Raw genomic sequence first — 22,758 nt, 5'->3', positions numbered from 1 at the left:
CTCTGCAAATATTACAAACATCACCATTTAGAGTTTGCTGTCACTGTAATGTAAACAAGAAATTTATGCAGGAATAAGGTTTAACGTATATTAAGGGCTTTTCTCTGCTGTAAAATTTTTTAACTACACCCCATATCAGTTTAACAAAGCCCAAGAAATGTCATAGACTTTAATTTTCTAAACATAAATTATTTTAACCTATACTTGTGAGCTAATCCACCATCATGGGGAAATAAAGCATTTGCAAAATAAATTCTAGATAGTAGTATTGACATTGCATGTTCAAATATCAAGACACTTGCTCATGTTTACCATCTTAAAGTAGACTTCTTGATTTGACTTGTTTATTTTGGCCATTTTTGTGTCAGCTTCACTTGTTGGTTTATGAAGCAGTATTTGTAAAAATGCCTATTCTACCTAAAGAGCATTGTAACGACGAGGATGGGATTTGAACCCATGCACAATGGATTATTGGTCCATCGCCTTAACCACTCGGCCACCTCGTCTCACTGGTAAGCAATCTTGCAAACTTTCCAACAACACTTGTTATACTTCAAAGTCAATTCTTTATGTTCTTGTAGATTGTGTCATTTTCACAATTACGAGCTTGATAGTAAGTCGACTTTCAACCATCCTTGCCTTTAGGAACATTTATTTAATTTTAACCGATACTTGTGAACAAATCCACCATCATCCACCTCACAAACAAAAATGATTTTTAATACTTCTGGCCAATAACATGACCTTCTCTGTAAAAGTAATGTATTATTTTTCACTAAATGTGTTCTATGCTTGTCTTTAATGTAGTGACAGACTATGTTACATGAGTTACAGTAATTTCAAATCTCTGCAAATATTACAAACATCACCATTTAGAGTTTGCTGTCACTGTAATGTAAACAAGAAAATTATGCAGGAATAATGTTTAACCTATATTAAGGGCTCTGCTGTAAAAAAATTCAACTGCATCCCATATCAGTTTAACAAAGCACAAGAAATGTCATAGACTTTAATTATCTAAACATAAATCATTTAACCTATACTTGTGAACTAATCCACCATCATGGGGAAATAAAACATTTGCAAAATAAATTCTAGATAGTAGTATTGACATTGCATGTTCAAATATCAAGACACTTGCTCATGTTTACCATCTTAAAGTAGACTTCTTGATTTGACTTGTTTATTTTGGCCATTTTTGTGTCAGCTTCACTTGCTGGTTTATGAAGCAGTATTTGTAAAAATGTCTCTACTACCTAAAGAGCATTGTGACTACAAGGATGGGATTTGAACACACGCATGGAGAGCACAATGGACTAGCAGTCCATCGCCTTAACCACTCGGCCACCTCGTCTCACTGGTATGCAATCTGGCAAACTTTCCAACACCACTTGTTATACTTCAAAGTCAATTCTTTATGTTCTTGTAGATTGTGTCATTTTCACAATCACGAGCTTGATAGTAAGTCGACTTTCAACCATCCTTGGCTTTAGGAACATTTATTTAATTTTAACCGAAACTTGTGAACAAATCCACCATCATCCACCTCACAAACAAAAATGATTTTTAATACTTCTGGCCAATAACATGAACTTCTCTGTAAAAGTAATGTATTATTTTTCACTAAATGTGTTCTATGCTTGTCTTTAATGAAGTAACAGACTATGTTACATGAGTTACAGTAATTTGAAATCTCTGCAAATATTACAAACAACACCATTTAGAGTTTGCTGTCACTGTAATGTAAACAAGAAATTTATGCAGGAATAAGGTTAAACCTATATTAAGGGCTTTTCTCTGCTGTAAAATTTTTTAACTGCACCCCATATCAGTTTAACAAAGCCCAAGAAATGTCATAGACTTTAATTTTCTAAACATAAATTATTTTAACCTATACTTGTGAGCTAATCCACCATCATGGGGAAATAAAGCATTTGCAAAATAAATTCTAGATAGTAGTATTGACATTGCATGTTCAAATATCAAGACACTTGCTCATGTTTACCATCTTAAAGTAGACTTCTTGATTTGACTTGTTTATTTTGGCCATTTGTGTGTCAGCTTTTGTAGCAGTGTTTGTAAAAATGCCTCTTCTACCTAAAAAGCATTGTGACGACGAGGATGGGATTTGAACCCATGCGTGCAGAGCTCAATGGATTAGCAGTCCATTGCCTTAACCACTCGGCCACCTCGGCTCACTGGTATGCAAAGTGACAAACTTTCCAACCCCACTTGTTATACTTCAAAGTCAATTCTTTATGTTCTTGTAGATTGTGTCATTTTCACAATCACGAGCTTGATAGCAAGTCGACTTTCAACCATCCTTGGCTTTAGGAACATTTATTTAATTTTAACCGAAACTTGTGAACAAATCCACCATCACCCACCTGATTTTTAATACTTCTGGCCAATAACATGACCTTCTCTGTAAAAGTAATGTATTCATTTTCACTAAATGTGTTCTATGCTTGTCTTTAATGAAGTGACAGACTATGGTACATGAGTTACAGTAATTTCAAATCTCTGCAAATATTACAAACATCACCATTTAAGGTTTGCTGTCACTGTAATGTAAACAAGAAAATTATGCAGGAATAAGGTTTAACCTATATAAAGGGCTCTGCTGTAAAAAATTTTTAACTGCATCCCATATCAGTTTAACAAAGCACAAGAAATGTCATAGACTTTAATTATCTAAACATAAATCATTTTAACCTATACTTGTGAGCTAATCCACCATCATGGGGAATAAAGCATTTGCAAAATAAATTCTAGATAGTAGTATTGACATTGCATGTTCAAATATCAAGACACTTGCTCATGTTTACCATCTTAAAGTAGACTTCTTGATTTGACTTGTTCATTTTGGCCATTTTTGTGTCAGCTTCACTTGCTGGTTTATGAAGCAGTATTTGTAAAAATGCCTCTTCTACCTAAAGAGCATTGTGACGACGTGGATGGGATTTGAACCCATGCGTGCAGAGCACAATGGATTTGCAGTCCATCGCCTTAACCACTCGGCCACCTCACCTCACTGGAAAGCAATTTGGCAAACTTTCCAACACCACTCGTTATACTTCAAAGTCAATTCTTTATGTTCTTGTAGATTGTGTCATTTTCACAATCACGAGCTTGATAGCAAGTCGACTTTCAACCATCCTTGGCTTTAGGAACATTTATTTAATTTTAACCGAAACTTGTGAACAAATCCACCATCACCCACCTCACAAACAAAAATGATTTTTAATACTTCTGGCCAATAACATGACCTTCTCTGTAAAAGTAATGTATTAATTTTCACTAAATGTGTTCTATGCCTGTCTTTAATGAAGTGACAGACTATGGTACATGAGTTACAGTAATTTCAAATCGCTGCAAATATTACAAACATCACCATTTAGAGTTTGCTGTCACTGTAATGTAAACAAGAAAATTATGCAGGAATAAGGTTTAACCTATATTAAGGGCTTTTCTCTGCTGTAAAATTTTTTAACTGCACCCCATATCAGTTTAACAAAGCCCAAGAAATGTCATAGACTTTAATTATCTAAACATAAATTATTTTAACCTATACTTGTGAGCTAATCCACCATCATGGGGAAATAAAGCATTTGCAAAATAAATTTCTTGATAGTAGTACTGACATTGCATTTTCAAATATCAAGACACTTGCTCATGTTTACCATCTTAAAGTAGACTTCTTGATTTGACTTGTTTATTTTGGCCATTTTTGTGTCAGCTTCACTTGTTGGTTTATGAAGCAGTATTTGTAAAAATGCCTCTACTACCTAAAGAGCATTGTGACGACGAGGATGGGATTTGAACCCACGCATGCAGAGCACAATGGACTAGCAGTCCATCGCCTTAACCACTCGGCCACCTCGTCTCACTGGTACGCAATCTGGCAAACTTTCCAACACCACTTGTTATACTTCCAAGTCAATTCTTTATGTTCTTGTAGATTGTGTCATTTTCACAATCACGAGCTTGATAGTAAGTCGACTTTCAACCATCCTTGGCTTTAGGACCATTTATTTAATTTTAACCGATACTTGTGAACAAATCCACCATCATCCACCTCACAAACAAAAATGATTTTTAATACTTCTGGCCAGTAACATGAACTTCTCTGTAAAAGTAATGTATTATTTTTCACTAAATGTGTTCTATGCTTGTCTTTAATGAAGTGACAGACTATGTTACATGAGTTACAGTAATTTCAAATCTCTGCAAATATTACAAACATCACCATTTAGAGTTTGCTGTCACTGTAATGTAAACAAGAAAATTATGCAGGAATAATGTTTAACCTATATTAAGGGCTCTGCTGTAAAAATTTTTAACTGCATCCCATATCAGTTTAACAAAGCCCAAGAAATGTCATAGACTTTAATTATCTAAACATAAATAATTTTAACCTATACTTGTGAACTAATCCACCAGCATGGGGAAATAAAGCATTTGCAAAATAAATTCTAGATAGTAGTATTGACATTGCATGTTCAAATATCAAGACACTTGCTCATGTTTACCATCTTAAAGTAGACTTCTTGATTTGACTTGTTTATTTTGGCTATTTTTGTGTCAGCTTCACTTGCTGGTTTATGAAGCAGTATTTGTAAAAATGCCTCTTCTACCTAAAAAGCATTGTGACGACAAGGATGGGATTTGAACCCATGCGTGCGGAGCACAATGGATTAGCAGTCCATCGCCTTAACCACTCGGCCACCTCATCTCACTGGTATGAAATTTGGCAAACTTTCCAACACCACTTGTTATACTTCAAAGTCAATTCTTTATGTTCTTGTAGATTGTGTCATTTTCACAATCACGAGCTTGATAGCAAGCCGACTTTCAACCATCCTTAGCTTTAGGAACATTTATTTAATTTTAACCGAAACTTGTGAACAAATCCACCATCACCCAACTCACAAACAAAAATGATTTTTAATACTTCTGGCCAATATCATGACCTTCTCTGTAAAAGTAATGTATTAATTTTCACTAAATGTGTTCTATGCTTGTCTTTAATGAAGTGACAGACTATGTTACATGAGTTACAGTAATTTCAAATCTCTGCAAATATTACAAACATCACCATTTAGAGTTTGCTGTCACTGTAATGTAAACAAGAAAATTATGCAGGAATAAGGTTTAACCTATATTGAGGGCTCTGCTGTAAATTTTTTTTAACTGCATCCCATATCAGTTTAACAAAGCCCAAGAAATGTCATAGACTTTAATTATCTAAACATAAATCATTTTAACCTATACTTGTGAGCTAATCCACCATCATGGGGAAATAAAACATTTGCAAAATAAATTCTAGATAGTTGTATTGACATTGCATGTTCAAATATCAAGACACTTGCTCATGTTTACCATCTTCAAGTAGACTTCTTGATTTGACTTGTTTATTTTGGCCATTTGTGTGTCAGCTTTTGTAGCAGTGTTTGTAAAAATGCCTCTTCTACCTAAAAAGCATTGTGACGACGATGCGTGCAGAGGACAATGGATTAGCAGTCCATCGCCTTAACCACTCGGCCACCTCGTCTCACTGGTATGCAATCTGGCAAACTTTCCAACATTACTTGTTATACTTCAAAGTCAATTCTTTATGTTCTTGTAGATTGTGTCTTTTTCACAATTACTAGCTTGATAGCAAGTCGACTTTCAACCATCCTTGGCTTTAGGAACATTTATTTAATTTTAACTGATACTTGTGAACAAATTCACCATCATCCACCTCACAAACAAAAATGATTTTTAATACTTCTGGCCAATAACATGACCTTCTCTGTAAAAGTAATGTATTAATTTTCACTAAATGTGTACTTTGCTTGTGTTTAATGAAGTGACAGACTATGTTACATGAGTTACAGTAATTTGAAATCTCTGCAAATATTACAAACATCACCATTTAGAGTTTGCTGTCACTGTAATGTAAACAAGAAAATTATGCAGGAATAAGGTTTAACCTATATTAAGGGCTTTTCTCTGCTGTAAAATTTTTTAACTGCACCCCATATCAGTTTAACAAAGCCCAAGAAATGTCATAGACTTTAATTATCTAAACATAAATTATTTTAACCTATACTTGTGAGCTAATCCACCATCATGGGGAAATAAAGCATTTGCAAAATAAATTCTAGATAGTAGTATTGACATTGCATGTTCAAATATCAAGACACTTGCTCATATTTACCATCTTAAAGTAGACTTCTTGATTTGACTTGTTTATTTTGGCCATTTTTGTGTCAGCTTCACTTGCTGGTTTATGAAGCAGTATTTGTAAAAATGCTTCTTCTACCTAAAGAGCATTGTGACGACGAGGATGGGATTTGAACCCATGCGTGCAGAGCACAATGGATTAGCAGTCCATAACCTTAACCCCTCAGCCACCTCGTCTCACTGGTATGCAATCTGGCAAACTTTCCAACACCACTTGTTATTCTTCAAAGTCAACTCTTTATGTTCTTGTATATTGTGTCATTTTCACAATCACGAGCTTGATAGCAAGTCGACTTTCAACCATCCTTGGCTTTAGGAACATTTATTTAATTTTAACGGAAACTTGTGAACAAATCCACCATCACCCACCTGATTTTTAATACTTCTGGCCAATAACATGACCTTCTCTGTAAAAGTAATGTATTCATTTTCACTAAATGTGTTCTATGCTTGTCTTTAATGAAGTGACAGACTATGGAACATGAGTTACAGTAATTTCAAATCTCTGCAAATATTACAAACATCACCATTTAAAGTTTGCTGTCACTGTAATGTAAACAAGAAAATTATGCAGGAATAAGGTTTAACCTATATAAAGGGCTCTGCTGTAAAAATTTTTTAACTGCATCCCATATCAGTTTAACAAAGCACAAGAAATGTCATAGACTTTAATTATCTAAACATAAATCATTTTAACCTATACTTGTGAGCTAATCCACCATCATGGGGAATAAAGCATTTGCAAAATAAATTCTAGATAGTAGTATTGACATTGCATGTTCAAATATCAAGACACTTGCTCATGTTTACCATCTTAAAGTAGACTTCTTGATTTTGGCCATTTTTGTGTCAGCTTCACTTGTTGGTTTATGAAGCAGTATTTGTAAAAATGCCTCTACTACCTAAAGAGCATTGTGATGACGAAGATGGGATTTGAACCCACGCATGCAGAGCACAATGGACTAGCAGTCCATCGCCTTAACCACTCGGCAACCTCGTCTCACTGGTACGCAATTTGGCAAACTTTCCAACACCACTTGTTATACTTCAAAGTCAATTCTTTATGTTCTTGTAGATTGTGTCATTTTCACAATCACGAGCTTGATAGTAAGTCGACTTTCAACCATCCTTGGCTTTAGGACCATTTATTTAATTTTAACCGATACTTGTGAACAAATCCACCATCATCCACCTCACAAACAAAAATGATTTTTAATACTTCTGGCCAATAACATGAACTTCTCTGTAAAAGTAATGTATTATTTTTCACTAAATGTGTTCTATGCTTGTCTTTAATGAAGTGACAGACTATGTTACATGAGTTACAGTAATTTCAAATCTCTGCAAATATTACAAACATCACCATTTAGAGTTTGCTGTCACTGTAATGTAAACAAGAAAATTATGCAGGAATAATGTTTAACCTATATTAAGGGCTCTGCTGTAAACATTTTTAACTGCATCCCATATCAGTTTAACAAAGCCCAAGAAATGTCATAGACTTTAATTATCTAAACATAAATCATTTTAACCTATACTTGTGAGCTAATCCACCATCATGGGGAATAAAGCATTTGCAAAATAAATTCTAGATAGTAGTATTGACATTGCATGTTCAAATATCAAGACACTTGCTCATATTTACCATCTTAAAGTAGACTTCTTGATTTGACTTGTTTATTTTGGCCATTTTTGTGTCAGCTTCACTTGCTGGTTTATGAAGCAGTATTTGTAAAAATGCTTCTTCTACCTAAATAGCATTGTGACGACGAGGATGGGATTTGAACCCATGCGTGCAGAGCACAATGGATTAGTAGTCCATAACCTTAACCCCTCAGCCACCTCGTCTCACTGGTATGCAATCTGGCAAACTTTCCAACACCACTTGTTATACTTCAAAGTCAACTCTTTATGTTCTTGTAGATTGTGTCATTTTCACAATCACGAGCTTGATAGCAAGTCGACTTTCAACCATCCTTGGCTTTAGGAACATTTATTTAATTTTAACGGAAACTTGTGAACAAATCCACCATCACCCACCTGATTTTTAATACTTCTGGCCAATAACATGACCTTCTCTGTAAAAGTAATGTATTCATTTTCACTAAATGTGTTCTATGCTTGTCTTTAATGAAGTGACAGACTATTGAACATGAGTTACAGTAATTTCAAATCTCTGCAAATATTACAAACATCACCATTTAAAGTTTGCTGTCACTGTAATGTAAACAAGAAAATTATGCAGGAATAAGGTTTAACCTATATAAAGGGCTCTGCTGTAATTTTTTTTAACTGCATCCCATATCAGTTTAACAAAGCACAAGAAATGTCATAGACTTTAATTATCTAAACATAAATCATTTTAACCTATACTTGTGGGCTAATCCACCATCATGGGGAATAAAGCATTTGCAAAATAAATTCTAGATAGTAGTATTGACATTGCATGTTCAAATATCAAGACACTTGCTCATGTTAACCATCTTAAAGTAGACTTCTTGATTTGACTTGTTCATTTTGGCCATTTTTGTGTCTGCTTCACTTGCTGGTTTATGAAGCAGTATTTGTAAAAATGCCTCTTCTACCTAAAGAGCATTGTGACGACGAGGATGGGATTTGAACCCATGCATGCAGAGCACAATGGATTAGCAGTCCATCGCCTTAACCACTCGGCCACCTCGTCTCACTGGAAAGCAATTTGGCAAACTTTCCAACACCACTTGTTATACTTCAAAGTCAATTCTTTATGTTCTTGTAGATTGTGTCATTTTCACAATCACGAGCTTGATAGCAAGTCGACTTTCAACCATCCTTGGCTTTAGGAACATTTATTTAATTTTAACCGAAACTTGTGAACAAATCCACCATTACCCACCTCACAAACAAAAATGATTTTTAATACTTCTGGCCAATAACATGACCTTCTCTGTAAAAGTAATGTATTAATTTTCACTAAATGTGTTCTATGCCTGTCTTTAATGAAGTGACAGACTATGGTACATGAGTTACAGGTATTTGAAATCTCTGCATATATTACAAACATCACCATTTAGAGTTTGCTGTCACTGTAATGTAAACAAGAAAATTATGCAGGAATAAGGTTTAACGTATATTAAGGGCTTTTCTCTGCTGTAAAATTTTTTAACTGCACCCCATATCAGTTTAACAAAGCCCTAGAAATGTCATAGACTTTAATTATCTAAACATAAATTATTTTAACCTATACTTGTGAGCTAATCCACCATCATGGGGAAATAAAGCATTTGCAAAATAAATTTCTTGATAGTAGTACTGACATTGCATGTTCAAATATCAAGACACTTGCTCATGTTTACCATCTTAAAGTAGACTTCTTGATTTGACTTGTTTATTTTGGCCATTTTTGTGTCAGCTTCACTTGTTGGTTTATGAAGCAGTATTTGTAAAAATGCCTCTACTACCTAAAGAGTATTGTGATGACGAGGATGGGATTTGAACCCACGCATTTAGAGCACAATGGACTAGCAGTCCATCGCCTTAACCACTCGGCCACCTCGTCTCACTGGTACGCAATTTGGCAAACTTTCCAACACCACTTGTTATACTTCAAAGTCAATTCTTTATGTTCTTGTAGATTGTGTCATTTTCACAATCACGAGCTTGATAGTAAGTCGACTTTCAACCATCCTTGGCTTTAGGACCATTTATTTAATTTCAACCCATACTTGTGAACAAATCCACCATCATCCACCTCACAAACAAAAATTATTTTTAAGACTTCTGGCCAATAACATGAACTTCTCTGTAAAAGTAATGTATTATTTTTCACTAAATGTGTTCTATGCTTGTCTTTAATGAAGTGACAGACTATGTTACATGAGTTAAAGTAATTTCAAATCTCTGCAAATATTACAAACATCACCATTTAGAGTTTGCTGTCACTGTAATGTAAACAAGAAAATTATGCAGGAATAATGTTTAACCTATATTAAGGGCTCTGCTGTAAATTTTTTTTAACTGCATCCCATATCAGTTTAACAAAGCCCAAGAAATGTCATAGACTTTAATTATCTAAACATAAATCCTTTTAACCTATACTTGTGAGATAATCCACCATCATGGGGAATAAAGCATTTGCAAAATAAATTCTAGATAGTAGTATTGACATTGCATGTTCAAATATCAAGAAACTTGCTCATGTTTACCATCTTAAAGTAGACTTCTTGATTTGACTTGTTTATTTTGGCCATTTGTGTGTCAGCTTTTGTAGCAGTGTTTGTAAAAATGCCTCTTCTACCTAAAAAGCATTGTGACGACGAGGATGGGATTTGAACCCATGCGTGCAGAGCACAATGGATTAGCAGTCCATCGCCTTAACCACTCAGCCACCTCGTCTCACCGGTATGCAATGTGGCAAACTTTCCAACACCACTTGTTATACTTCAAAGTCAATTCTTTATGTTCTTGTAGATTGTGTCATTTTTACAATCAAGAGCTTGATAGCAAGTCGACTTTCAACCATCCTTGGCTTTAGGAACATTTATTTAATTTTAACGGAAACTTGTGAACAAATCCACCATCACCCACCTGATTTTTAATACTTCTGGCCAATAACATGAACTTCTCTGTAAAAGTAATGTATTCATTTTCACTAAATGTGTTCTATGCTTGTCTTTAATGAAGTGACAGACTATGGAACATGAGTTACAGTAATTTCAAATCTCTGCAAATATTACAAACATCACCATTTAAAGTTTGCTGTCACTGTAATGTAAACAAGAAAATTATGCAGGAATAAGGTTTAACCTATATAAAGGGCTCTGCTGTAAAAAATTTTTAACTGCATCCCATATCAGTTTAACAAAGCACAAGAAATGTCATAGACTTTAATTATCTAAACATAAATCATTTTAACCTATACTTGTGAGCTAATCCACCATCATGGGGAATAAAGCATTTGCAAAATAAATTCTAGATAGTAGTATTGACATTGCATGTTCAAATATCAAGACACTTGCTCATGTTTACCATCTTAAAGTAGACTTCTTGATTTGACTTTTTCATTTTGGCCATTTTTGTGACTGCTTCACTTGCTGGTTTATGAAGCAGTATTTGTAAAAATGCCTCTTCTACCTAAAGAGCATTGTGACGACGAGGATGGGATTTGAACCCATGCGTGCAGAGCACAATGGATTAGCAGTCCATCGCCTTAACCACTCGGCCACCTCGTCTCACTGGAAAGCAATTTGGCAAACTTTCCAACACCACTTGTTATACTTCAAAGTCAATTCTTTATGTTCTTGTAGATTGTGTCATTTTCACAATTACGAGCTTGATAGCAAGTCGACTTTCAACCATCCTTGGCTTTAGGAACATTTATTTAATTTTAACCGAAACTTGTGAACAAAGCCACCATCACCCACCTCACAAACAAAAATGATTTTTAATACTTCTGGCCAATAACATGACCTTCTCTGTAAAAGTAATGTATTAATTTTCACTAAATGTGTTCTATGCTTGTCTTTAATGAAGTGACAGACTATGGTACATGAGTTACAGTAATTTGAAATCTCTGCAAATATTACAAACATCACCATTTAGAGTTTGCTGTCACTGTAATGTAAACAAGAAAATTATGCAGGAATAAGGTTTAACCTATATTAAGGGCTTTTCTCTGCTGTAAAATTTTTTAACTGCACCCCATATCAGTTTAACAAAGCCCAAGAAATGTCATAGACTTTAATTATCTAAACATAAATTATTTTAACCTACACTTGTGAGCTAATCCACCATCATGGGGAAATAAAGCATTTGCAAAATAAATTTCTTGATAGTAGTACTGACATTGCATGTTCAAATATCAAGACACTTGCTCATGTTTACCATCTTAAAGTAGACTTCTTGATTTGACTTGTTTATTTTGGCCATTTTTGTGTCAGCTTCACTTGTTGGTTTATGAAGCAGTATTTGTAAAAATGCCTCTACTACCTAAAGAGCATTGTGATGACGAGGATGGGATTTGAACCCACTCATGCAGAGCACAATGGACCAGCAGTCAATCGCCTTAACCACTCGGCCACCTCGTCTCACTGGTACGCAGTTTGGCAAACTTTCCAACACCACTTGTTATACTTCAAAGTCAATTCTTTATGTTCTTGTAGATTGTGTCATTTTCACAATCACGAGCTTGATAGTAAGTCGACTTTCAACCATCCTTGGCTTTAGGACCATTTATTTAATTTTAACCGATACTTGTGAACAAATCTACCATCATCCACCTCACAAACAAAAATGATTTTTAATACTTCTGGCCAATAACATGAACTTCTCTGTAAAAGTAATGTATTATTTTTCACTAAATGTGTTCTATGCTTGTCTTTAATGAAGTGACAGACTGTTACATGAGTTACAGTAATTTCAAATCTCTGCAAATATTACAAACATCACCATTTAGAGTTTGCTGTCACTGTAATGTAAACAAGAAAATTATGCAGGAATAATGTTTAACCTATATTAAGGGCTCTGCTGTAAAAATTTTTAACTGCATCCCATATCAGTTTAACAAAGCCCAAGAAATGTCATTGACTTTAATTATCTAAACATAAATCATTTTAACCTATACTTGTGAGCTAATCCACCATCATGGGGAATAAAGCATTTGCAAAATAAATTCTAGATAGTAGTATTGACATTGCATGTTCAAATATCAAGAAACTTGCTCATGTTTACCATCTTAAAGTAGACTTCTTGATTTGACTTGTTTATTTTGGCCATTTGTGTGTCAGCTTTTGTAGCAGTGTTTGTAAAAATGCCTCTTATACCTAAAAAGCATTGTGACGACGAGGATGGGATTTGAACCCATGCGTGCAGAGCACAATGGATTAGCAGTCCATCGCCTTAACCACTCAGCCACCTCGTCTCACCGGTATGCAATGTGACAAACTTTCCAACACCACTTGTTATACTTCAAAGTCAATTCTTTATGTTCTTGTAGATTGTGTAATTTTTACAATCACGAGCTTGATAGCAAGTCGACTTTCAACCATCCTTGGCTTTAGGAACATTTATTTAATTTTAACGGAAACTTGTGAACAAATCCACCAACACCCACCTGATTTTTAATACTTCTGGCCAATAACATGACCTTCTCTGTAAAAGTAATGTATTCATTTTCACTAAATGTGTTCTATGCTTGTCTTTAATGAAGTGACAGACTATGTTACATGAGTTACAGTAATTTCAAATCTCTGCAAATATTACAAACATCACCATTTAGAGTTTGCTGTCACTGTAATGTAAACAAGAAAATTATGCAGGAATAATGTTTAACCTATATTAAGGGCTCTGCTGTAAACATTTTTAACTGCATCCCATATCAGTTTAACAAAGCCCAAGAAATGTCATAGACTTTAATTATCTAAACATAAATCATTTTAACCTATACTTGTGAGCTAATCCACCATCATGGGGAATAAAGCATTTGCAAAATAAATTCTAAATAGTAGTATTGACATTGCATGTTCAAATATCAAGACACTTGCTCATGTTAACCATCTTAAAGTAGACTTCTTGATTTGACTTGTTCATTTTGGCCATTTTTGTGTCTGCTTCGCTTGCTGGTTTATGAAGCAGTATTTGTAAAAATGCCTCTTCTACCTAAAGAGCATTGTGACGACGAGGATGGGATTTGAACCCATGCGTGCAGAGCACAATGGATTAGCAGTCCATCGCCTTAACCACTCGGCCACCTCGTCTCACTGGAAAGCAATTTGGCAAACTTTCCAACACCACTTGTTATACTTCAAAGTCAATTCTTTATGTTCTTGTAGATTGTGTCATTTTCACAATCACGAGCTTGATAGCAAGTCGACTTTCAACCATCCTTGGCTTTAGGAACATTTATTTAATTTTAACCGAAACTTGTGAACAAATCCACCATTACCCACCTCACAAACAAAAATGATTTTTAATACTTCTGGCCAATAACATGACCTTCTCTGTAAAAGTAATGTATTAATTTTCACTAAATGTGTTCTATGCCTGTCTTTAATGAAGTGACAGACTATGGTACATGAGTTACAGGTATTTGAAATCTCTGCATATATTACAAACATCACCATTTAGAGTTTGCTGTCACTGTAATGTAAACAAGAAAATTATGCAGGAATAAGGTTTAACGTATATTAAGGGCTTTTCTCTGCTGTAAAATTTTTTTAACTGCACCCCATATCAGTTTAACAAAGCCCAAGAAATGTCATAGACTTTAATTATCTAAACATAAATTATTTTAACCTATACTTGTGAGCTAATCCACCATCATGGGGAAATAAAGCATTTGCAAAATAAATTTCTTGATAGTAGTACTGACATTGCATGTTCAAATATCAAGACACTTGCTCATGTTTACCATCTTAAAGTAGACTTCTTGATTTGACTTGTTTATTTTGGCCATTTTTGTGTCAGCTTCACTTGTTGGTTTATGAAGCAGTATTTGTAAAAATGCCTCTACTACCTAAAGAGCATTGTGATGACGAGGATGGGATTTGAACCCACGCATTTAGAGCACAATGGACTAGCAGTCCATCGCCTTAACCACTCGGCCACCTCGTCTCACTGGTACGCAATTTGGCAAACTTTCCAACACCACTTGTTATACTTCAAAGTCAATTCTTTATGTTCTTGTAGATTGTGTCATTTTCACAATCACGAGCTTGATAGTAAGTCGACTTTCAACCATCCTTGGCTTTAGGACCATTTATTTAATTTCAACCGATACTTGTGAACAAATCCACCATCATCCACCTCACAAACAAAAATGATTTTTAATACTTCTGGCCAATAACATGAACTTCTCTGTAAAAGTAATGTATTATTTTTCACTAAATGTGTTCTATGCTTGTCTTTAATGAAGTGACAGACTATGTTACATGAGTTACAGTAATTTCAAATCTCTGCAAATATTACAAACATCACCATTTAGAGTTTGCTGTCACTGTAATGTAAACAAGAAAATTATGCAGGAATAATGTTTAACCTATATTAAGGGCTCTGCTGTAAAAAATTTTTAACTGCATCCCATATCAGTTTAACAAAGCCCAAGAAATGTCATAGACTTTAATTATCTAAACATAAATCCTTTTAACCTATACTTGTGAGCTAATCCACCATCATGGGGAATAAAGCATTTGCAAAATAAATTCTAGATAGTAGTATTGACATTGCATGTTCAAATATCAAGAAACTTGCTCATGTTTACCATCTTAAAGTAGACTTCTTGATTTGACTTGTTTATTTTGGCCATTTGTGTGTCAGCTTTTGTAGCAGTGTTTGTAAAAATGCCTCTTCTACCTAAAAAGCATTGTGACGACGAGGATGGGATTTGAACCCATGCGTGCAGAGCACAATGGATTAGCAGTCCATCGCCTTAACCACTCAGCCACCTCGTCTCACCGGTATGCAATGTGGCAAACTTTCCAACACCACTTGTTATACTTCAAAGTCAATTCTTTATGTTCTTGTAGATTGTGTCATTTCTACAATCAAGAGCTTGATAGCAAGTCGACTTTCAACCATCCTTGGCTTTAGGAACATTTATTTAATTTTAACGGAAACTTGTGAACAAATCCACCATCACCCACCTGATTTTTAATACTTCTGGCCAATAACATGAACTTCTCTGTAAAAGTAATGTATTCATTTTCACTAAATGTGTTCTATGCTTGTCTTTAATGAAGTGACAAACTATGGAACATGAGTTACAGTAATTTCAAATCTCTGCAAATATTACAAACATCACCATTTAAAGTTTGCTGTCACTGTAATGTAAACAAGAAAATTATGCAGGAATAAGGTTTAACCTATATAAAGGGCTCTGCTGTAAAAAATTTTTAACTGCATCCCATATCAGTTTAACAAAGCACAAGAAATGTCATAGACTTTAATTATCTAAACATAAATCATTTTAACCTATACTTGTGAGCTAATCCACCATCATGGGGAATAAAGCATTTGCAAAATAAATTCTAGATAGTAGTATTGACATTGCATGTTCAAATATCAAGACACTTGCTCATGTTTACCATCTTAAAGTAGACTTCTTGATTTGACTTGTTCATTTTGGCCATTTTTGTGACTGCTTCACTTGCTGGTTTATGAAGCAGTATTTGTAAAAATGCCTCTTCTACCTAAAGAGCATTGTGACGACGAGGATGGGATTTGAACCCATGCGTGCAGAGCACAATGGATTAGCAGTCCATCGCCTTAACCACTCGGCCACCTCGTCTCACTGGAAAACAATTTGGCAAACTTTCCAACACCACTTGTTATACTTCAAAGTCAATTCTTTATGTTCTTGTAGATTGTGTCATTTTCACAATTACGAGCTTGATAGCAAGTCGACTTTCAACCATCCTTGGCTTTAGGAACATTTATTTAATTTTAACCGAAACTTGTGAACAAATCCACCATCACCCACCTCACAAACAAAAATGATTTTTAATACTTCTGGCCAATAACATGACCTTCTCTGTAAAAGTAATGTATTAATTTTCACTAAATGTGTTCTATGCCTGTCTTTAATGAAGTGACAGACTATGGTACATGAGTTACAGTAATTTGAAATCTCTGCAAATATTACAAACATCACCATTTAGAGTTTGCTGTCACTGTAATGTAAACAAGAAAATTATGCAGGAATAAGGTTTAACCTATATTAAGGGCTTTTCTCTGCTGTAAAATTTTTTAACTGCACCCCATATCAGTTTAACAAAGCCCAAGAAATGTCATAGACTTTAATTATCTAAACATAAATTATTTTAACCTACACTTGTGAGCTAATCCACCATCATGGGGAAATAAAGCATTTGCAAAATAAATTTCTTGATAGTAGTACTGACATTGCATGTTCAAATATCAAGACACTTGCTCATGTTTACCATCTTAAAGTAGACTTCTTGATTTGACTTGTTTATTTTGGCCATTTTTGTGTCAGCTTCACTTGTTGGTTTATGAAGCAGTATTTGTAAAAATGCCTCTACTACCTAAAGAGCATTGTGATGACGAGGATGGGATTTGAACCCACGCATGCAGAGCACAATGGACCAGCAGTCAATCGCCTTAACCACTCGGCCACCTCGTCTCACTGGTACACAGTTTGGCAAACTTTCCAACACCACTTGTTATACTTCAAAGTCAATTCTTTATGTTCTTGTAGATTGTGTCATTTTCACAATCACGAGCTTGATAGTAAGTCGACTTTCAACCATCCTTGGCTTTAGGACCATTTATTTAATTTTAACCGATACTTGTGAACAAATCTACAATCATCCACCTCACAAACAAAAATGATTTTTAATACTTCTGGCCAATAACATGAACTTCTCTGTAAAAGTAATGTATTATTTTTCACTAAATGTGTTCTATGCTTGTCTTTAATGAAGTGACAGACTGTTACATGAGTTACAGTAATTTCAAATCTCTGCAAATATTACAAACATCACCATTTAGAGTTTGCTGTCACTGTAATGTAAACAAGAAAATTATGCAGGAATAATGTTTAACCTATATTAAGGGCTCTGCTGTAAAAATTTTTAACTGCATCCCATATCAGTTTAACAAAGCCCAAGAAATGTCATAGACTTTAATTATCTAAACATAAATCATTTTAACCTATACTTGTGAGCTAATCCACCATCATGGGGAATAAAGCATTTGCAAAATAAATTCTAGATAGTAGTATTGACATTGCATGTTCAAATATCAAGAAACTTGCTCATGTTTACCATCTTAAAGTAGACTTCTTGATTTGACTTGTTTATTTTGGCCATTTGTGTGTCAGCTTTTGTAGCAGTGTTTGTAAAAATGCCTCTTATACCTAAAAAGCATTGTGACGACGAGGATGGGATTTGAACCCATGCGTGCAGAGCACAATGGATTAGCAGTCCATCGCCTTAACCACTCAGCCACCTCGTCTCACCGGTATTCAATGTGACAAACTTTCCAACACCACTTGTTATACTTCAAAGTCAATTCTTTATGTTCTTGTAGATTGTGTAATTTTTACAATCACGAGCTTGATAGCAAGTCGACTTTCAACCATCCTTGGCTTTAGGAACATTTATTTAATTTTAACGGAAACTTGTGAACAAATCCACCAACACCCACCTGATTTTTAATACTTCTGGCCAATAACATGACCTTCTCTGTAAAAGTAATGTATTCATTTTCACTAAATGTGTTCTATGCTTGTCTTTAATGAAGTGACAGACTATGGAACATGAGTTACAGTAATTTCAAATCTCTGCAAATATTACAAACATCACCATTTAAAGTTTGCTGTCACTGTAATGTAAACTAGAGATGAGCGGGTTCGGTTTCTCTGAATCCGAACCCGCCAGAACTTCATGTTTTTTTTCACGGGTCCGAGCGACTCGGATCTTCCCGCCTTGCTCGGTTAACCCGAGCGCGCCCGAACGTCATCATGACGCTGTCGGATTCTCGCGAGGCTCGGATTCTATCGCGAGACTCGGATTCTATATAAGGAGCCGCGCGTCGCCGCCATTTTCACACGTGCATTGAGATTGATAGGGAGAGGACGTGGCTGGCGTCCTCTCCATTTAGATTATAAGAGACTGAGAGAGATTTACTGGAGCTGACTAGGAGGAGTACTGTTACTGTAGAAGTGTAGAGACTGAGTGGAGAGAGTTTACTAGTGAGGACAGTGCAGTTTACTTTATAATCCGTTCTCTGCCTGAAAAAAGCGATACACAGCACACAGTGACTCAGTCACATACCATATCTGTGTGCACTGCTCAGGCTCAGGCCAGTGTGCTGCATCATCTATTATCTATATATAATATTATATATATCTGTCTGACTGCTCAGCTCACACAGCTTATAATTGTGGGGGAGACTGGGGAGCACTACTGCAGTGCCAGTTATAGGTTATAGCAGGAGCCAGGAGTACATAATATATTATATAGTGAGTGACCACCAGACACACAGTGCAGTTTATTTAATATATCCGTTCTCTGCCTGAAAAAAGCGATACACACAGTGACTCAGTCAGTCACATACCATATCTGTGTGCACTGCTCAGGCTCAGGCCAGTGTGCTGCATCATCTATATATATTATATATCTGTCTGACTGCTCAGCTCACACAGCTTATAATTGTGGGGGAGACTGGGGAGCACTACTGCAGTGCCAGTTATAGGTTATAGCAGGAGCCAGGAGTACATAATATTATATTAAAATTAAACAGTGCACACTTTTGCTGCAGGAGTGCCACTGCCAGTGTGACTAGTGACCAGTGACCTGACCACCAGTATATATAATATTAGTAGTATACTATCTCTTTATCAACCAGTCTATATTAGCAGCAGACACAGTACAGTGCGGTAGTTCACGGCTGTGGCTACCTCTGTGTCGGCACTCGGCAGCCCGTCCATAATTGTATATACCACCTAACCGTGGTTTTTTTTTCTTTCTTTATACATACATACTAGTTACGAGTATACTATCTCTTTATCAACTAGTCTATATTAGCAGCAGACACAGTACAGTGCGGTAGTTCACGGCTGTGGCTACCTCTGTGTCGGCACTCGGCAGCCCGTCCATAATTGTATATACCACCTAACCGTGGTTTTTTTTTCTTTCTTTATACATACATACTAGTTACGAGTATACTATCTCTTTATCAACCAGTCTATATATTAGCAGCAGACACAGTACAGTGCGGTAGTTCACGGCGGTGGCTACCTCTGTGTCGGCACTCGGCAGCCCGTCCATAATTGTATATACCACCTAACCGTGTTTTTCTTTCTTTCTTTATACATACATACTAGTTACGAGTATACTATCTCTTTATCAACCAGTCTATATTAGCAGCAGACACAGTACAGTGCGGTAGTTCACGGCTGTGGCTACCTCTGTGTCGGCACTCGGCAGCCCGTCCATAATTGTATATACCACCTAACCGTGGTTTTTTCTTCTTTCTTTATACATACATACTAGTTACGAGTATACTATCTCTTTATCAACCAGTCTATATTAGCAGCAGACACAGTACAGTGCGGTAGTTCACGGCTGTGGCTACCTCTGTGTCGGCACTCGGCAGCCCGTCCATAATTGTATATACCACCTAACCGTGGTTTTTTTTTCTTTCTTTATACATACATACTAGTTACGAGTATACTATCTCTTTATCAACCAGTCTATATATTAGCAGCAGACACAGTACAGTGCGGTAGTTCACGGCTGTGGCTACCTCTGTGTCGGCACTCGGCAGCCCGTCCATAATTGTATATACCACCTAACCGTGGTTTTTTTTTCTTTCTTTATACATACATACTAGTTACGAGTATACTATCTCTTTATCAACCAGTCTATATATTAGCAGCAGACACAGTACAGTGCGGTAGTTCACGGCTGTGGCTACCTCTGTGTCGGCACTCGGCAGCCCGTCCATAATTGTATATACCACCTAACCGTGGTTTTTTTTTCTTTCTTTATACATACATACTAGTTACGAGTATACTATCTCTTTATCAACCAGTCTATATATTAGCAGCAGACACAGTACAGTGCGGTAGTTCACGGCTGTGGCTACCTCTGTGTCGGCACTCGGCAGCCCGTCCATAATTGTATATACCACCTAACCGTGGTTTTTTTTTCTTTCTTTATACATACATACTAGTTACGAGTATACTATCTCTTTATCAACCAGTCTATATATTAGCAGCAGACACAGTACAGTGCGGTAGTTCACGGCTGTGGCTACCTCTGTGTCGGCACTCGGCAGCCCGTCCATAATTGTATACTAGTATCCAATCCATCCATCTCCATTGTTTACCTGAGGTGCCTTTTAGTTGTGCCTATTAAAATATGGAGAACAAAAATGTTGAGGTTCCAAAATTAGGGAAAGATCAAGATCCACTTCCACCTCGTGCTGAAGCTGCTGCCACTAGTCATGGCCGAGACGATGAAATGCCAGCAACGTCGTCTGCCAAGGCCGATGCCCAATGTCATAGTACAGAGCATGTCAAATCCAAAACACCAAATATCAGTAAAAAAAGGACTCCAAAACCTAAAATAAAATTGTCGGAGGAGAAGCGTAAACTTGCCAATATGCCATTTACCACACGGAGTGGCAAGGAACGGCTGAGGCCCTGGCCTATGTTCATGGCTAGTGGTTCAGCTTCACATGAGGATGGAAGCACTCAGCCTCTCGCTAGAAAAATGAAAAGACTCAAGCTGGCAAAAGCAGCACAGCAAAGAACTGTGCATTCTTCGAAATCCCAAACCCACAAGGAGAGTCCAATTGTGTCGGTTGCGATGCCTGACCTTCCCAACACTGGACGTGAAGAGCATGCGCCTTCCACCATTTGCACGCCCCCTGCAAGTGCTGGAAGGAGCACCCGCAGTCCAGTTCCTGATAGTCAGATTGAAGATGTCAGTGTTGAAGTACACCAGGATGAGGAGGATATGGGTGTTGCTGGCGCTGGGGAGGAAATTGACCAGGAGGATTCTGATGGTGAGGTGGTTTGTTTAAGTCAGGCACCCGGGGAGACACCTGTTGTCCGTGGGAGGAATATGGCCGTTGACATGCCAGGTGAAAATACCAAAAAAATCAGCTCTTCGGTGTGGAGGTATTTCACCAGAAATGCGGACAACAGGTGTCAAGCCATGTGTTCCCTTTGTCAAGCTGTAATAAGTAGGGGTAAGGACGTTAACCACCTCGGAACATCCTCCCTTATACGTCACCTGCAGCGCATTCATAATAAGTCAGTGACAAGTTCAAAAACTTTGGGTGACAGCGGAAGCAGTCCACTGACCAGTAAATCCCTTCCTCTTGTAACCAAGCTCACGCAAACCACCCCACCAACTCCCTCAGTGTCAATTTCCTCCTTCCCCAGGAATGCCAATAGTCCTGCAGGCCATGTCACTGGCAATTCTGACGAGTCCTCTCCTGCCTGGGATTCCTCCGATGCATCCTTGCGTGTAACGCCTACTGCTGCTGGCGCTGCTGTTGTTGCCGCTGGGAGTCGATGGTCATCCCAGAGGGGAAGTCGTAAGCCCACTTGTACTACTTCCAGTAAGCAATTGACTGTTCAACAGTCCTTTGCGAGGAAGATGAAATATCACAGCAGTCATCCTACTGCAAAGCGGATAACTGAGTCCTTGACAACTATGTTGGTGTTAGACGTGCGTCCGGTATCCGCCGTTAGCTCACAGGGAACTAGACAATTTATTGAGGCAGTGTGCCCCCGTTACCAAATACCATCTAGGTTCCACTTCTCTAGGCAGGCGATACCGAGAATGTACACGGACGTCAGAAAAAGACTCACCAGTGTCCTAAAAAATGCAGTTGTACCCAATGTCCACTTAACCACGGACATGTGGACAAGTGGAGCAGGGCAGGGTCAGGACTATATGACTGTGACAGCCCACTGGGTAGATGTATGGACTCCCGCCGCAAGAACAGCAGCGGCGGCACCAGTAGCAGCATCTCGCAAACGCCAACTCTTTCCTAGGCAGGCTACGCTTTGTA

General features: G+C 36.8%; 20 non-coding genes across 20 annotated transcripts; all 20 read right to left on the bottom strand.

The window, feature by feature from the left end:
- Positions 1–433: 433 nt before the first annotated feature.
- TRNAI-AAU (transfer RNA isoleucine (anticodon AAU)) lies at positions 434–506 on the bottom strand. Its single transcript has one exon. It is a non-coding gene; the product is annotated as a tRNA-Ile (tRNA).
- Positions 507–2,113: 1,607 nt separating this feature from the next.
- Positions 2,114–2,195, bottom strand: TRNAS-GCU (transfer RNA serine (anticodon GCU)). Its single transcript has one exon. It is a non-coding gene; the product is annotated as a tRNA-Ser (tRNA).
- A 754-nt stretch (positions 2,196–2,949) lies between these two features.
- On the bottom strand, positions 2,950–3,031 carry TRNAC-GCA (transfer RNA cysteine (anticodon GCA)). Its single transcript has one exon. It is a non-coding gene; the product is annotated as a tRNA-Cys (tRNA).
- A 773-nt stretch (positions 3,032–3,804) lies between these two features.
- TRNAS-GCU (transfer RNA serine (anticodon GCU)) lies at positions 3,805–3,886 on the bottom strand. The gene has a single exon. It is a non-coding gene; the product is annotated as a tRNA-Ser (tRNA).
- A 767-nt stretch (positions 3,887–4,653) lies between these two features.
- TRNAS-GCU (transfer RNA serine (anticodon GCU)) lies at positions 4,654–4,735 on the bottom strand. Its single transcript has one exon. It is a non-coding gene; the product is annotated as a tRNA-Ser (tRNA).
- Positions 4,736–6,326: 1,591 nt separating this feature from the next.
- Positions 6,327–6,408, bottom strand: TRNAS-GCU (transfer RNA serine (anticodon GCU)). Its single transcript has one exon. It is a non-coding gene; the product is annotated as a tRNA-Ser (tRNA).
- Positions 6,409–7,149: 741 nt separating this feature from the next.
- Positions 7,150–7,231, bottom strand: TRNAS-GCU (transfer RNA serine (anticodon GCU)). The gene has a single exon. It is a non-coding gene; the product is annotated as a tRNA-Ser (tRNA).
- Positions 7,232–7,997: 766 nt separating this feature from the next.
- On the bottom strand, positions 7,998–8,079 carry TRNAS-ACU (transfer RNA serine (anticodon ACU)). Its single transcript has one exon. It is a non-coding gene; the product is annotated as a tRNA-Ser (tRNA).
- Positions 8,080–8,832: 753 nt separating this feature from the next.
- On the bottom strand, positions 8,833–8,914 carry TRNAS-GCU (transfer RNA serine (anticodon GCU)). The gene has a single exon. It is a non-coding gene; the product is annotated as a tRNA-Ser (tRNA).
- A 773-nt stretch (positions 8,915–9,687) lies between these two features.
- On the bottom strand, positions 9,688–9,769 carry TRNAS-GCU (transfer RNA serine (anticodon GCU)). The gene has a single exon. It is a non-coding gene; the product is annotated as a tRNA-Ser (tRNA).
- A 754-nt stretch (positions 9,770–10,523) lies between these two features.
- TRNAS-GCU (transfer RNA serine (anticodon GCU)) lies at positions 10,524–10,605 on the bottom strand. Its single transcript has one exon. It is a non-coding gene; the product is annotated as a tRNA-Ser (tRNA).
- Positions 10,606–11,359: 754 nt separating this feature from the next.
- TRNAS-GCU (transfer RNA serine (anticodon GCU)) lies at positions 11,360–11,441 on the bottom strand. The gene has a single exon. It is a non-coding gene; the product is annotated as a tRNA-Ser (tRNA).
- A 773-nt stretch (positions 11,442–12,214) lies between these two features.
- TRNAS-GCU (transfer RNA serine (anticodon GCU)) lies at positions 12,215–12,296 on the bottom strand. Its single transcript has one exon. It is a non-coding gene; the product is annotated as a tRNA-Ser (tRNA).
- Positions 12,297–13,047: 751 nt separating this feature from the next.
- TRNAS-GCU (transfer RNA serine (anticodon GCU)) lies at positions 13,048–13,129 on the bottom strand. The gene has a single exon. It is a non-coding gene; the product is annotated as a tRNA-Ser (tRNA).
- Positions 13,130–13,882: 753 nt separating this feature from the next.
- Positions 13,883–13,964, bottom strand: TRNAS-GCU (transfer RNA serine (anticodon GCU)). Its single transcript has one exon. It is a non-coding gene; the product is annotated as a tRNA-Ser (tRNA).
- Positions 13,965–14,738: 774 nt separating this feature from the next.
- On the bottom strand, positions 14,739–14,820 carry TRNAS-GCU (transfer RNA serine (anticodon GCU)). The gene has a single exon. It is a non-coding gene; the product is annotated as a tRNA-Ser (tRNA).
- Positions 14,821–15,574: 754 nt separating this feature from the next.
- TRNAS-GCU (transfer RNA serine (anticodon GCU)) lies at positions 15,575–15,656 on the bottom strand. Its single transcript has one exon. It is a non-coding gene; the product is annotated as a tRNA-Ser (tRNA).
- A 754-nt stretch (positions 15,657–16,410) lies between these two features.
- Positions 16,411–16,492, bottom strand: TRNAS-GCU (transfer RNA serine (anticodon GCU)). The gene has a single exon. It is a non-coding gene; the product is annotated as a tRNA-Ser (tRNA).
- Positions 16,493–17,265: 773 nt separating this feature from the next.
- TRNAS-GCU (transfer RNA serine (anticodon GCU)) lies at positions 17,266–17,347 on the bottom strand. Its single transcript has one exon. It is a non-coding gene; the product is annotated as a tRNA-Ser (tRNA).
- Positions 17,348–18,098: 751 nt separating this feature from the next.
- TRNAS-GCU (transfer RNA serine (anticodon GCU)) lies at positions 18,099–18,180 on the bottom strand. Its single transcript has one exon. It is a non-coding gene; the product is annotated as a tRNA-Ser (tRNA).
- Positions 18,181–22,758: the final 4,578 nt, after the last annotated feature.

The sequence above is a fragment of the Pseudophryne corroboree genome, chromosome 11 (assembly GCF_028390025.1).
Source record: "Pseudophryne corroboree isolate aPseCor3 chromosome 11, aPseCor3.hap2, whole genome shotgun sequence".
NCBI classification, from domain to species: Eukaryota; Metazoa; Chordata; class Amphibia; order Anura; family Myobatrachidae; genus Pseudophryne; species Pseudophryne corroboree.
This window is presented reverse-complemented; position numbering and strand designations above follow the sequence as displayed.